The 15,794-nt window shown below is 42.1% G+C and overlaps 1 protein-coding gene across 1 annotated transcript in view; it reads right to left on the bottom strand.

Moving 5' to 3' along the window:
* Positions 1–15,794, bottom strand: part of PCLO (piccolo presynaptic cytomatrix protein) — a 213,992-nt gene that overhangs the window by 114,505 nt on the left and 83,693 nt on the right. The window lies entirely within an intron of this gene.

The following is a 15,794-nucleotide window of genomic DNA, read 5'->3' on the forward strand; positions in this document are numbered from 1 at the left end:
GAGATATTGTCCACAGAACCATGGCTACCATTTTAGTAGCATAAATTAGGAGTGTCCAGAGATTAAAGAGTTGTAGTTGATTAACTACCTGTATTGAAATGGACTATATAACTGTAAATATATTCACAAAAAGGCAAAATCTTATACAGAGATCTTTTCAAAGATATTGAAAGAGTGAAATAATTTAGGATTTAATAAATTAAAGTACCACTCCTTGTTAGGGCAGGCAAAGATTATTGTTTTCATTCTCCTTACTTGGTTAAAAATGGCTTTAAAGATAAACGAGGGTACCATTCAATCTCTGTTCTGCTGATTAAAATTTGCTCCCACTGATTAATCAACTACCAGTTCAACATACAGACTTAAGAGAATTATTTGCTTAACAGACATGGCAAAGAATGCATGGCATGTGTCACCTGAAAACACCAATGACTGAGCTGTAAAAGAGAGTATAGTTCTAAGCAGAAATCTTGTAATAAGCTTTTAAAAAATTAATTTAATACCTAGAATAAAATCCAACTGCTAATAGATATTCACAAGGCTGACTCTGGCTAAAATAATTAGGGATAAAAGCTCTTTTAAAGAGCACCGGAAAATATAACTCACTGCATGTTGTGTGTTGTTGTACTATAGATTGAACTCTTACACATAAAGCACCAAAGGCTGCAATTTCAAAACTATAATTTTTGTGGAAGATAACATTTTTTACTTTCCATTTTTGGACAAAGTTAAAGAGAACAGTAATGATTACTTTCCTAAAAGTTTTCAATGTTTTTGGGATACATTAAGTGCGAGAGTCTGAGGAATGACCAAGCCAATTTTTACCTTGTTAGATGTGCCACTTATTTCAAAGCAAGAATGATGCACATCTGTTGCTGAAACTCTAAGAGGACGTTCAAAAGTCAACAGACGCACATACTTAATTCTCTCCACTGAACTAAGTGGGAGCTAAAAATGCTTAGCTTTGGCTTGACTATGCCCTGACTTCTGTGGTAAGTCTCTACCATGTTAGAGTGGGAAGCAAGGAAACCTTTCATAGAATCATAGAATTGTAGAGCTGGGAGGAATTCTGGTGGTCATCTAGCCCGATGCCCAGTGCCATGCAACACCGCCCCAAAAATCCCTTCTCATAGTTTGCAGTCCTGCTAAGCCAAAAATCTGCAGGACATGGAACAACTTCATGCTGTCCTCCTAGGTGATTTCCAGTATGGACCAGAGAAGGGAATTCCACCAGTTCCTATAGAATATGCATGCCATAAATATTACAGTCCTCAGAAACGAGCAGTACTCCGAAGGGATACGGAATAATACTGCCTTTTTAATAGAACCATACAATTATAGTGTTACAAGTGGCCACTATGGTCATCTGGTCTAACCTTCCTGCAATGCAGGAATCTTTCACCCAACATGGGACTCAAACCCACAATCCTGAGATTAAGGCTGGATCTATATATAAAACCACTAGGGGGGGGGAGCTCCCAAGGCAATCTGTCATTGACTTTGGATTCTGCTCTACAGCACCACCTGTGTTGCATTTTTATAACACATTTTAACGTTATAAATTGACCTGTGTAGCTGAGTCTAAAGAGGCTCATGCTCTACCAACATAGCAAAACTAGAGCTTACATACAATAATTAAGTTGTCTCTCTCTTACTGAGAGCTAGTTTTGTGAAGCTACGAAAGGAATGAGAGGAACCACAAACAGACTCCCTCTTCAAAGATCGACAGAAACAGTCCCTCCCCCATTGTTTCCATCTCTTCCTTTGTTATAACACCCCGGTGGCAGTGAAACCTCCTGCAGTCAACTGATCAAGTGGCACAGTTGTTGTTTAGTCATTTAGTTGTGTCCGACTCTTCGTGACCCCATGGACCACAGCATGCCAGGCACTCCTGTCTTCCACTACCTCTCACAGTTTGATCAAGATCATGTTAGTGTGGCACAGAATGAGGGTCAAATTAGACATGCTATGCAATGTTGCCTGGGGTCTACAGATGATTTTTGCTATAAAAACAGTGGATGGGGGTGATATTGGGTCTGTGGAGTTGAGGGAGGGGGATTTAATCACAGCTGAATCACTGCCCACCCTATGGCTGCTATTTGAAATTATTGCCATTAAAAACCTTATTGAAGAACCATGCTCCAGCCCCTTATATGCTGCTTCCCACCTGCAGATTTGAACAAAGGCATTTTTGTAAAGAATTTATAATCTACTTGGGGTGGGATGGGGACATGAAGCAAAGCCCAGCAGTTATAATCCCAAGCAACACTCCAAATCAGCTCAAAATCCACTTTCCTGAGGCAAAATTAACTTGCCCAATAACATGGCGCCTACTCACAACTGTCTCTAAATGAAATCGTACTAGATTTCTTGCACTTGCCCAAACTGCAATTCCAGAAAGCATCAGCTACAAATATAAATGTGTTCTCCCCACCTTTCCAATCAAATCTGCAAAAGGATCCCAACTCCACCACTGGTGTAATTTGGGGCTGGAAAATAATATTACCTTTCCTCAGTTGACAGGCTATATATCCCTACAGATAGGCAATGTTTTGCAGGTTAGTCAAGTATAGATAAGAAGTCCTAGCTCTGAAGTAATCCCAATAAGTGGAACTCCATTTTATAGCTCTTATTTTTAAACACTACTTTTCAGTAAGTAGTGGCGCTGTGGGTTAAACCACAGAGCTTAGGGCTTGCCGATCAGAAGGTCGGCGGTTTGAATCGCCACGACGGGGTGAGCTCCTGTTGTTTGGTCCCAGCTCCTGCCAACCTAGCAGTTCGAAAGCATGTCAAAGTGCAAGTAGATAAATAGGTATCGCTCCAGTGGGAAGGTAAACGGTGTTTCCGTGTGCTGCTCTGGTTCGCCAGAAGCGGCTTTGTCCTGCTGGCCACATGACCTGGAAGCTGTACGCCGGCTCCCTCAGCCAGTAAAGTGAGATGAGTGCCGCAACCCCAGAGTCAGTCATGACTGGACCTAATGGTCAGGGGTCCCTTTACCTTACTTTTCAGTAAAGTGCATATGTAAGGTCTGTGCTTATACATCTCCGCTTAGTCTCTGTTGTACAGTTTTCTACAGCAGGTTTTCCAGTGAAGAAACAAATGTAAAATCCCTTTTTCCTAACGTGCACAGGTTTTTAAAAAGTGCCTTGTCAGTGCATGTTAGATTTTGAGAACTGCGTGCTCATTTGAAGCCTGTAAAGTAAAAGAAAGTTTCTATGAACCTTATTATGTCATCAGCCTCTAGGCTGTTGGTTCCCTGTCAGAATGGTTTTCTGTAAAATTGAATTTTGTACCGTGAAGTCATATGCCTCAGTTTTAGCCTTGTCTTCTCCTCAGTTAACCTCATGCCCTGAATACAAGCTTCTTCCCGGGGCCATCTTTTCAGTTTGCCTGCAACCCATATTTATTAGGGACCTAGAAATGGACATTCCGCCCCATTCCAGTCTAACACTAATGCTCTCTGCAATAGTATTGTAAGAAATCCAGTAGCCAATTTGATTATTTCAAATCAATATGCCATATTCAGCCCCTCTCACCTTTGCCTCCCTGCCCTCTAGCCTCCCTGATTTCTTGATTTTTTTTGGGGGGGGGGTTTGCTCTATTTCACACTACTTGTCCTTGGTAAATCTCTGATCCTCTTGCTAAAACTGCCATTCTTCCAAATTTCACAACCACATCTCTGCAAGCCTGATTTGCATTTTCAAAACAATACGAGAACTGAAGCACAGCCATCTTTCAGAATTCTCTGAATTTTCAAACGCAGTTCTCTTGCCAAGTGTACAAAACATGAATAAAAATGCAAATATTGGTGAAAAAAACATACAAAAATGCATTCTTTTAGAAGAAATATTGTTGCAAAAAACTGTATAATAGGAGAAATTTGCATTATATTGCTGATGAATTTTCATGAGGACTTTTTTTAAACAAAATAAAGAAATCACAAATTGATGTGGAGATATGGAAAACTGAATTTAAGATTGGAATAATGAGAAACTGAGAGAAACCCAAGCAACAGATTTGACAGTCTCTAAGCACAGACCCAACACCCACAAAATACAAAGGTTAATTTTCAATATTAATGTTGCCATTTTTCTTTTCTTGCTGTTCAAACTTTATATTTCCTCATTGCAGCTCTTTCCAGGAGGGAAGTTTTACATGCTTAGTAAACAGAGCTGTTCTGTTTACTAAGTACCTGGAGTACTGTGTCCAGTTCTGGGCACCACAGTTCAAGAAGGATACTGACAAGCTGGAACGTGTCCACAGGAGGGCAACCAAAATGGTCAAAGGCCTGGAAACGATGCCTTATGAGGAACGGCTTAGGAAGCTGGGTATGTTTAGCCTGGAGAAGAGAAGGTTAAGGGGTGATATGATAGCCATGTTCAAATAGTATATAAAAGGATGTCATATAGAGGAGGGTGAAAGGTTGTTTTCTGCTGCTCCAGAGAAGCGGACAAGGAGCAATGGATTCAAACTACAAGAAAGAAGATTCCACCTAAACATTAGGAAGAACTTCCTGACAATAAGAGCTGTTCGACAGTGGAATTTGCTGCCAAGAAGTGTGGTGGAGTCTCCTTCTTTGGAGGTCTTTAAGCAGAGGCTTGACAGCCATATGTCAAGAATGCTTTGATTTCTTCACGTGATTCCTGCTTGGCAAGGGGTTGGACTGGATGGCCCTTGTGGCCTCTTCCAACTCTATGATTCTAATTTATATCTACGTTTGTAAAGGAATAGCTTTGACATTTTGAATAAATCTTTTTCTTAGATCTTTATAAAGGGCAGCAATACATGAAGCAGAGCTGGCTCTGCCATTAGGCAGATTGAGGCAGAAGCCCCCAAAACAGCAGCTTGAGGCTGCCTTGACCAGCCCTGCTCTGCCTCCACTGCCGGTTCAGAAGTGGTGCTGGTATCAGTGCCGATTTCGGCTGAAATTGCATGAGATTTTGTGTAATTTCAGTGAGATCTCCTCCAAAATGGGTGCCAATGCCAGCGTCACTTCTCCCCCAGTGGCGGAGGCAGCACGGGGAGCAGAGAAGTGGTGCCAGTGGCATACATGACCTGAGATCCTCTATTTCACTTCATTTTGTGGAGTGTCCCCGTAATTCCCATCTAAGAATGCTCAAGGCAGAGTTTCAAAGTGTTGGATGGCGAAACCTTTTAAAAACACGATTAGGTAGGTAAGTGTTTAAAAAATACACTTGCAGGACATGATCTCTTTTGCATTATTATTATTGTTGTTGTTGCAATTATTAATAATATTAATTGTGGACTATGGAAACTTACACTGGTCCTATCACCTCCTGGCAAATAGAAGGGGAAGAAATGGAGGCAGTGAGAGATTTTACTTTCTTGGGCTCCTTGATCACTGCAGATGGTGACAGCAGTCACGAAATTAAAAGACGCCTGCTTCTTGGGAGAAAAGCGATGACAAACCTAGACAGCATCTTAAAAAGCAGAGACATCACCTTGCCGACAAAGGTCCGTATAGTCAAAGCTATGGTTTTCCCGTAGTGATGTATGGAAGTGAGAGCTGGACCATAAAGAAGGCTGATCGCCGAAGAATGGATGCTTTTGAATTAAGGTGCTGGGGGAGACTCTTGAGAGTCCCATGGACTGCAAGAAGATCAAACCTATCCATTCTTAAGGAAATCAGCCCTGAGTGCTCACTGGAAGGACAGATCGTGAAGTTGAGGCTCCAATACTTTGGCCACCTCATGAGAAGAGAAGAATCCTTGGAAAAGACCCTGATGTTGGGAAAGATTGAGGGCACAAGGAGAAGGGGACAACAGAGGACGAGATGGTTGGACAGTGTTCTCGAAGCTACGAACATGAGTTTGACCAAACTGCGGGAGGCAGTGCAAGACAGGAGTGCCTGGCATGCTATGGTCCATGGGGTCACAAAGAGTCGGACACGACTAAACGACTAAACAACAATGGAAACTTAAAAATATAATATTAAAATCAGTATTAAAATATAATCAAAATTATATGTAACTAGGAGTACTTTTTGCAATGAACCCAGTGGCCTGGTTTCACACAGCACAAAATACCAAAGGTTGGTTTGCCATGGCTGTGCAAAGGTGTGGATTTCTCTGTGTGTTTCTCTCGTATTTGCTTCTCTCCTCCCTGGTCCTGTTTATTGCTGCCTGTGTTGAGCTAAGCAAAGGTTGGCCTTAGACTCATGGCTAAGCATCATCCTTATTAACCATGAGTGGTAGCCAAAGTTGGTTAATGACCATGGTTAGCAAGGAGGTAGCTTAACCATGAATGAGTCCCAGTTTGGATGGCACACTAAGCCAAACCTTGTGCTTAGCAGAACAGTTGTAAAGAGCCCAGACATTTGCACAGCCTCAGAAAGCCACAGTTTGGCTTACTGTGTCACGTGAAGCAGGCTGGTGATTTTTTAAAGTCAAAGTTGTGATTCGCATGATTAAGCAAAAGATCAAGATTTTAAGCGCCAAATATTGTGAGAGATACAGCTGAAGGTGTTCTCTGCTACTGGCTAATGTTGGAAATAGGTCAAGGATCTGACCTAGTGTTAGCAACAGATCTTTGTGATAGTAGCATCCATCGTGAAAACCAGGCGTTCGCATTTCAGATACCCCATGCTTCACATTCTCTAAATTAAAGATCTGCATTTTGTATTCACAGTCTTAACATGTCTTTTCTATGAAAATAATTGATTATAAGTAGTAAAAAGGACGCTTGGCAAATCCACACTGTGATCAACTCCTGCCCAGAAACCAATGTCCCCACTGTGGAAGGACGTGCGGATCCAGAATTGGCCTCCACAGTCACTTACGGACTCAGTGTTAAAACCATGTTTATGGAAGACAATCTTACTCGGCTACGAGTGATCGCCAAAGAGCATGTTACCAGAGCAGAAAGAAAATAATCTCAGTAATCATATTTGGTGTGCAGCTGATAGCAACATGGTCACATGGCCTGTTGTTGCTATGGCACTATACCTTTCCCAGGTTCTTTTAAGCAGGCTCCCAATTAGCTGACTGAAAGAATCTGCATTTACTTACAGTACATTCATAACAAATGAACATGCCAGGCAAGCTTAATTAAATGGCAGTATATGACCTCCCATTCATATTATTATTGTCTTGAATTGATAGGCACCATTGTGTATAACCGTCTCATTTTAACCATACAGCAATGAAGAAACACTGGGTTGCATTCATTTGGGAAATAATCAAATGATTTTTAATTACCATTTATACCAACTTTGAACAATCATGCATTATTCTAATCTAAATCTTTCAACTAGCCTTTTGGTCTCTTGTACACGTCATCATATGGCTTGCATCAGTACTGCAAATGCTCTCCACTCTCATTTAACCCACCTCTGATCTTCCACAATCCTTCGAAATACTCTTGTCTCATTACTATTGTACCTTTTCCAGGAGGCACATTAAAACAAATTCACAGAGGTGAGGGGCTGCAGAAGGTGGATTAAAGCTGCTGGAGAATACAGGAAGCATTAGGGGGACCTGATCCTTGAATACTTAAGCTCCAGCCTCTGGAAATGGCCTGGAGTGGACAATGCAGCAGATATACAGTGGTACCTCGGGTTACAGATGCTTCAGGTTACAGACTCTGCTAACCCAGAAATAGTACCTCAGGTTAAGAACTTTGCTTCAGGATGAGAACAGAAATCGCGTGGCGGTGGCGCAGCAGCAGCAGCAGGCCCCATTAGCTAAAGTGGCACCTTGGGTTAAGAACAATTTCAGGTTAAGAACGGACCTCCAGAACGAATTAAGTTCTTAACCCAAGGTACCACTGTAAAATGATTCTGTTCCTGCAGGCCATGTCCGGAAGGGATATCATTCATTAGTTCTACCAGCCCCTTGTATACCTCACCTCTAAGAAGTCATGGAGCTGGAATGCAGAGTAGGCAGCGGGTCCACAGTAGATACAAGGAGTGCTTCCAGACAGGTGTTTATTGTGGGATCGGTGCTCCTCATGCATGTAAATTTTTCACAATGTCTACACAATGTCATTGGGCACAAAATGTTTAAGTCTTTGTTACATTGGGTTAAGCCAGGGGTCAGCAAACTTTTTCAGCAGGGGGCCGGTCCACTGTCCCTCAGACCTTGTGGGGGGCTGGACTATATTTTGGAAAAAAATATAAACGAATTCCTTTGCCCCACAAATAACCCAGAGATGAATTTTAAATAAAAGCACACATTCTACTCATGTAAAAACACCAGGCAGGCCCCACAAATAACCAAGAGATGCATTTTAAATAAGAGGAAGCATTCTACTCATGTAAAAACATGCTGATTCCTGGACCGCCCACGGGCCGGATTGAGAAGGCGATTGGGCCGCATCCGGCCCCCGGGCCTTAGTTTGGGGACCCCTGGGTTAAGCGCTGCGCAGCCAGCAGATGCCGAAAGACATGTCCCATAGGTTCCCCACTCCTGCTCTGGGATCATCACCAAACTTAATATCACCTTGTCGAGTTTCACCAAAATATTTTGCATGAAACTGGTATCTAATGCAGCAGAATTCAGAAAAAATGTGGACTTTTCACATTATTAATGCAAAACTCAAAGTGAGCCAATTACTCTAATGACTTGCTGGGGTGAGGCAATTCCATATAACCAAAGAATAAAATAACAAGTATAAAAGAGAAGCTAGATTTGACCTTGGGTTTTGTTTTTTTCATCCATCACTAAAATGGTGTTATTAGCTCCTCAGTTTCGACAAAATGCACAGCATTTAAAATCAATGGGTAATGAGTTTGCTGAAAGAAATTAGAATTAAAAGGGAAAGGAAAGGAAAGGAAAGGAAAGGAAAGGAAAGGAAAGGAAAGGAAAGACTCCTATACCTTTGTGCTGCAATAAGCAATTTGTTTTATATAACTTGTCAGCAGTAACTATAGTAACAAAATAATTTAAGAAAGTACACATCTGCAACATTACCTAATGTGCTATTAAAGCTTTCTCTTGGAAAGATGAAACCCCTCTTAAGTTTCATTGGTTTTTTTTTGGGGGGGGGGATATAGCCACACAATTTCAAAAAGCAACCAGTTAATCCTACCGGTGGCATTTATGTGATACCCTAGAAGCCTGCAGGGCTGTATCTGAGCTTCTGGATGGGAGCTACATGGACAGAGATGTCATTTGCATGAACTACTGCCTCCATGTGTAGCCTGTGCAGGCAACAGCATCAATTTCAACAATCATGGCAGCTCGGAAAAAAATACACTGTTGAGGGGAGAATGGGCTACCCCAATTTGCAAGATTCATGAGCCCTGTTTAGACATGTGGCGATGCTGCTTGATACAAATGTGAGCTCTTCAGAACTTCCATTTGCGTACATGGGGCTTCCAGGAAGTGGGGACCAGTTCTAAGCAATCTTGATTGAGTAAGAATGCGCATCTCTGACCACAGAGCCAGGGAAACCATATGTTGTAAGAGAAATTTAACAGTCTCCTCCACAAGATGTCACTTAAAATTACCTGAGATGATTTCAAAGTGTTCTAGCTCTGCTCCAGCACTCTGGTGTGCTCTCTCTCTCTCTCTCTCTCTCTCTCTCTCTCTCACACACACACACACACAGCATTTTTCACACGTGCAGGACTGCTGTGTCTTGGAAAGCTCGTCACTGAATATAGGACCTCTACTTTTTCTGGCCTGGAAATGAATGGGCTGGACTTGCTCGCACAAAGCTTTCTGCACATTATGATTACGAATCAATTTCTGTACCACTTAATGCCAAAACAGGCTTCTAAGTGACACCATAATTATAGAATGACACCATAATTATAGAACACAATAAAGCAATTCCATTAAAATATTAAATATAAACATCCAATTAAAATATGCAACAAAACAACCCCATTAAAACACAGCCGTTAAAACAGGAAACTCAGGTGAAGATACGCGCATAAATATTTACAGGAGTCTCCAAAGAGTTTCCCCCACTTTGGGATGACAACTGCCCTGTGGCCAGGATTAGGTGGGGTTTTTTGTCAGTCTTCTGCAGCCTCTTCAGACTGGTTGGCAGAGCAAGGAGAGTCTGCTCAACCCCAACGAAGAGTTCGGCTTCTGTCCACAACCCCCCTGACAGCTATTATGACCAGAGAAGTACCCCTGGTCTGACGCCTGCTCCCTTCTAGATGGGACATACCTCTCTGCAAAAATATGAAAATGATTACATTTGTGAAATGCCTTTTTAAAAAATAAAATATTGCCACATGCTGGTGTTGATGTTGGGCTTTAGGGCAGTCTGCCATAAATAAAACGAGACAAATAATACATCTTTCATTTACTGCAAACTACCCTGAATGTTTTTTGTAAAGAATGTCACAATACAAAGGAGTAAGTTAACCTTACTAAACTAAATCTGAATACTATTGATCATTTATTGTCACCAGATGGTGGAAATGGATATGAAAATGGTACTTAAGGATGAGTGAGTCATTGCATAAGCACTTCACTCCCCCCCTCCTGGAAAATGTGTCTCCTTCCTTACTTTCCACTCCATCACATAATTATGTATCCAGGCAGTAGCTTTCTTCATCTGTATGCTTGCAGTTGTTTCTGACCCTTTGTTTCCACCTCTGGTATACTCAGAAAACACTTTCTGTAGCCCACGGCTTCTCCATGCAAAGAAGTTTGTGGTTTTTAAGCTTTCCCCCAACCACTCAGCATCCTGATTATTATTCACTGCCTCCCACATGAGGCCTGTGTATCTATCCCAAGGTTGCCGAGGTGGAAAATACCGTGTGATATGAAGGAAGCTAATAACCTCTGTTTAGTCCTCTTAGTAATCCTCCCAAATGTTTGTTCCTGAAGCTGATGGCCTACTGATCAGCACCCAAACTTAAGATTCAGCTGAACGAAGTGCGAGTGAATTGTGTCGGTTACTACCAGGGCATATAGAATTGTTAGACGTCACCCCAATCTCTGAACAGTGCAGGATTCAGGGGTTCCAGGCACAGGGTTTGTGTTTCCTTTTGGGAAAATGAGACACAGTGGAGATTGCTGTGTCTTTATGGTATATGGTTTATTTACACATATATACAAACTGAGCCTACGCTGGAGGGGTTCACAGCATTAGCAACCCAAGAGGTTCCAGCTTCTTCCTTGCTCTGCAGTTTGCCTTCCTAGGCCGTATAACACCCAGCTTACTCTCACCACACTAATATAAGTGCTGGCTTTTTCTAACACAGGGAGAGACCCCATTCCTTTCATCCTCTGTTGTGTAAATCAGTGGTCCTCAACCCCCGGGCCACGGACCGGGATCGGTCCGTGGATCGATTGGTACCGGGCCGCCCAAGGAACATTAAATACAATTAAATTAAAATTATTAAATCAAAAAATATAAATAAAATATAAATAATCAATGCCCCCCCTCGGCGGGCCACGAAACAATCAACGCCCCCCCCCCCAGCGGGCCGCAGTAAAATTATCAAACGTTGACTGGTCCGCGGCGATAAAAAGGTTGGGGAGCACTGGTGTAAATGACCCATTACGCCAGGTTTAACACCTCAATGGAAATTATTTAACACTTATCTCATGTTGATTCCCTAGGAATTGTCTAATACGGGCTAAGTTACACACTTGTTAATTCCAAGGAATTAAAAGCATCTAACACACAGCTCAAATACACACATGGGTCTAGCTATCGCCTCACGTCGCGATGCCCCAAGCCATAATTAAATTCTAGAACCTACAAACCTGTAACAGTATAATGAAAAAGAAATGAGTCAATCTATTGCTTTCCCCTTCCTCTGAGCTTCTCCATGGCATCTCTTTCACCTGGTCTGACAAATATGTTTAGGAGAAGGTAGAGAGAGGAGCAAAGCATCTGAAACAAGATTACCACTAAGTTGCATCAAATCAGTAGCTATTGATCTGTTTTCTGTATATGTGTGTGCGTGTGTGTATGTATGCGTGTAAGATTTTTAGGAACATTGTTTTAAATGTAACACTGAAAAATTGGGAGACATTATGGTAACCTTCAGTATAGAAATTGCTTCTGCATAGTGGCTAGAGTTATTTACAAACACAAACTCTCCCTTTAAGAAAATACAGTGATACCTTAGTTTGCGAACAGCCTGGTTTGCATACGTTTGGATTACAACCCATTGATGACAATTTTTTTTGGAGGCCTCATTGGCGAAAGCGCGCCTTGGGTTACAACTTGTTTTGGTTTACAAACGGACCTCTGGAACGGATTATGGTTGTAAACCAAGGTACCACTGTACACACTTCTCCTTAGTCTATGCCAGGCATCCCCAAACTTCGGCCCTCCAGATGTTTTAGACTACAATTCCCATCTTCCCCGACCACTGGTCCTGTTAGCTAGGGATCATGGGAGTTGTAGGCCAAAACATCTGGAGGGGATGCCTGGTTTATGCGCTCAATAGCTGTTTGCTGTCTTGTCCTATTATATTATTCTTGCCTAAAATGCATTATATAAATTACATTTTCAGATACGCTTTCCTGGGAAAGATGAATTATCAAATTACATTATATAAAGGCAGGCATGGCCATGATGAAACATGAGAGCTTGGATGATTGAAGCTGCAGGAAGTTCAGCGGACCATATATTAAATGATGCAGACCTAGAGAATCTAGAAGATGGAATTTGAGAACAATGGTAACATTTTGGAGCTCAGAAAAATAGTTCAACACACCCTTTTTACCTAGAGCTGAAGCTTCCTAGATGCGCAAGGTCACAGAACTTCCATGAGTTCAAAGAATGGTCTACTCTAAAGGCTTCAATTTTTTTAAAAAAATAGGGTTTCATGAGGTTTTTGTTGTTGTTGTGAGTGTGTGTCTTAATTACAGTGCTGATATACAGTGCCTTTGCCTTCCCTCATTGTCTTCATGTACCACACCATGCAGTTTTTGCAATTTCACAAGAAATTGCCATCTTTGACCTGGTTTGCACAAATGAACTTGATTAAGCCTCAGGCTCCAATGCTCTCCTGCCCCCTCAGATCCTTCTTCACCATATCCTAAGTAATAGACAGATTCAGGATCTAGAAGGGGAACAGGAAGTGTTAGGACAGGAAGTCTGAACACTCTCCCCCACGGCAGCTTCGTAAGAGCATATTTTGTGGGCATGTCAAGAATAGAATTTGGACCTTATCTCTGAGCAGACTGGTGGGAGAACCCCTAGAACTGAACCTAGACTAACTTACCTCTAGCCTAAATTCTACAAGTAAAGGTAAAGGTAAAGGTACCCCTGACCATTAGGTCCAGTCGTGACCGACTCTGGGGTTGCGCGCTCATCTCGCATTATTGGCCAAGGGAGCCGGCGTATAGCTTCCAGGTCATGTGGCCAGCATGACAAAGCCGCTTCTGGCAAACCAGAGCAGCACATGGAAACGGTGTTTACCTTCCCGCTGTAGCAGTTCCTATTTATCTACTTGCACTTTGACGTGCTTTCGAACTGCTAGGTTGGCAGGAGCTGGGACCAAGCAACGGGAGCTCACCCCGTCACAGGGATTCGAACTGCCGACCTTCTGATCAGCAAGCCCTAGGCTCAGTGGTTTAACCACAGCGCCACCTGGGTCCCCCAATTCTACAAGTACTTTATGCTAATAAAATGTCCATTGTTTGCCTGAGATCGGAAGCCAGAGTAGAACCTCCAGGTTTGACCCTGGCTTGTTTCAACGGAACATAATTTACACTGCCCACAGTTCCTGGTTCGGATGTATCAACTATCTGTGATGAATTTAAACTAGAACATGGATGCTTCTAGTGTCCTCTTCTGATCCATACTGGGAATGGGAGGCAGAAGCAGAACGCCAAACCATCGCTTGGCATTACACCCAAACTGGGCCCATTATCACTTAATCATGTAATTAGGGTTGCCAGACTCAATAGTGGACAGGACTTCTGTGCCTTTAATTGCCCTGCTCTCTTTTGAGTCTGGAAACCTTAAAGACAAACCAGCAGACCCTTTGTTTAATTTCCAAGCAAAGGTTCTGCTGGTTTCTCTTTAAGGTTTCCAGACTCAAAAGAGAGCAGGGCAATTAAAGGCACAGAAGTCCTGTCCACTATTGAGTCTGGCAACCCTACATGTAATACAAAAATTCACATGGAAGGTACAACTTTTGAACTAGGCTCTGTCAACTGACTTGCCATTTATGCTGCTGCAATATTAATATTAAAGTGGGTTATTTGGACAAATAAATCTTATCAAAGTACTATATCTCTAAGTTCTAGAATAAAGCAGCACTTGCAAATCAGCATTTAGCAGCAACTCATTTCCCTCCCTGTTTAGGAAGCTTTAGTTGGCAGTGTAACACTAATGAATTTCATCCAATAATGCAGCACATGGCACCAGTGTGGCTCTAACTTTCGAGGAGAGAGACTTTGCAGTATTTGTCTTCTATAGCTGTCCGCTGCAGCCCACTCTGCCTTTGTGATTCAGTGAGATGGTCTGATAAACTTGCTAGCAGGAATAATGCCATCAGAACAGATGGGCCTTAGTGGAGGAAGCAAAAGGCCACGTGTACTAGCATCTAGGGGGTTTGCTCAGAATTCAGGAACGTAGCCAGGAATGATCTACATTGTGCAGGCCATCCAGAAATAAATGTGCCCCTGTGGCCAAGAGGAGATGTCACAGTTAATTTTAGTTTTTGCTGTGATTAACACTTGAAGTCACAAAGATAAACTCCATTTTGACTGCAGGTGTGACCAATCTGTGAGGTGTTCTTTTTGAACATTCAGTTACTAAAAAGGTAAAGGTAAAGGACCCTGAAAGTTAAGTCCAGTTGTGAACGACTCGGGGGTTGCGCGCTCATCTTGCTCTATAGGCTGAGGGAGCCGGCGTTACTCTGCAGACAGTTTTCCCGGGTCATGTGGCCAGCATGACTAAGCTGCTTCTGGCAAAACCAGAACAGCACACGGAAATGCCGTTTACCTTCCCACTGTAGTGGTACCTATTTATCTACTTGCACTTTGACGTGCTTTTGAACTGCTAGGTGGGCAGGAGCTGGGACCGAACAACGGGAGCTCACCCCGTCACAGGGATTTGAACCGCCGACCTTCCAATCGGCAAGCCCTAGGCTCTGTGGTTTAACCCACAGCGCCACCTGTGTTACTATAACCCCCAAAATATTTCTATGACATGAGAGGTTTGATCTATGTTGCATTTAATTCTACATGGATCTTCAGAAACACACCTCAGTACTCCTTAAAGCTTAGTTTTTCCTCTTCACTTCTCTCATGACTAGGGATGGAGGATAAATTCAAATAAGTTTGCATTGAAAAGCAGACTTAGCTGATTCAAACTCTTTGAAGCAATAAGTGAACAGAAACACAGCCAATCCTTTGAAATTTGCGTTTCTCTGAATTTTAAAATGCAATTCTCCAGCGAAGTAATTTGTACAAAAAGTGCATAAACTATGGTAAAGTCCATATAATTGCATATAATAATAAATGTAACATTAAAAATGCATCACATTAGAGAAATATGCATACAAAAAGGCAGTGCTTTTTTTCCCTTAAAAAATGTTTAGGGGTAATCTCATTTTCCTACTGAAATTGAAATACTGCCCCTCAATGAGGCCACATACAAATAGTGGTGAGGCAAGAACTCAGGCCGCAATAATAATGTATTCCTGTTAATGGTTCAAATGATACAATAGTTTCAAATAGTCTCTTCTGTTTCGGCCGTGTTTCGGAGATTCTTCATCAGCAAGTCTTATAGTCAGACGTGTACACGTGTAATTAAGTTCTTAACCAGAGGTACCACTGTACTGGGTCTAGGAACTCACCTTCAGGACCAATTTTGAATATCACTTTGAAATTATTGATGCT

This window comes from Zootoca vivipara, chromosome 5 (assembly GCF_965207765.1).
Source record: "Zootoca vivipara chromosome 5, rZooViv2.hap1.1, whole genome shotgun sequence".
NCBI lineage: Eukaryota > Metazoa > Chordata > Lepidosauria > Squamata > Lacertidae > Zootoca > Zootoca vivipara.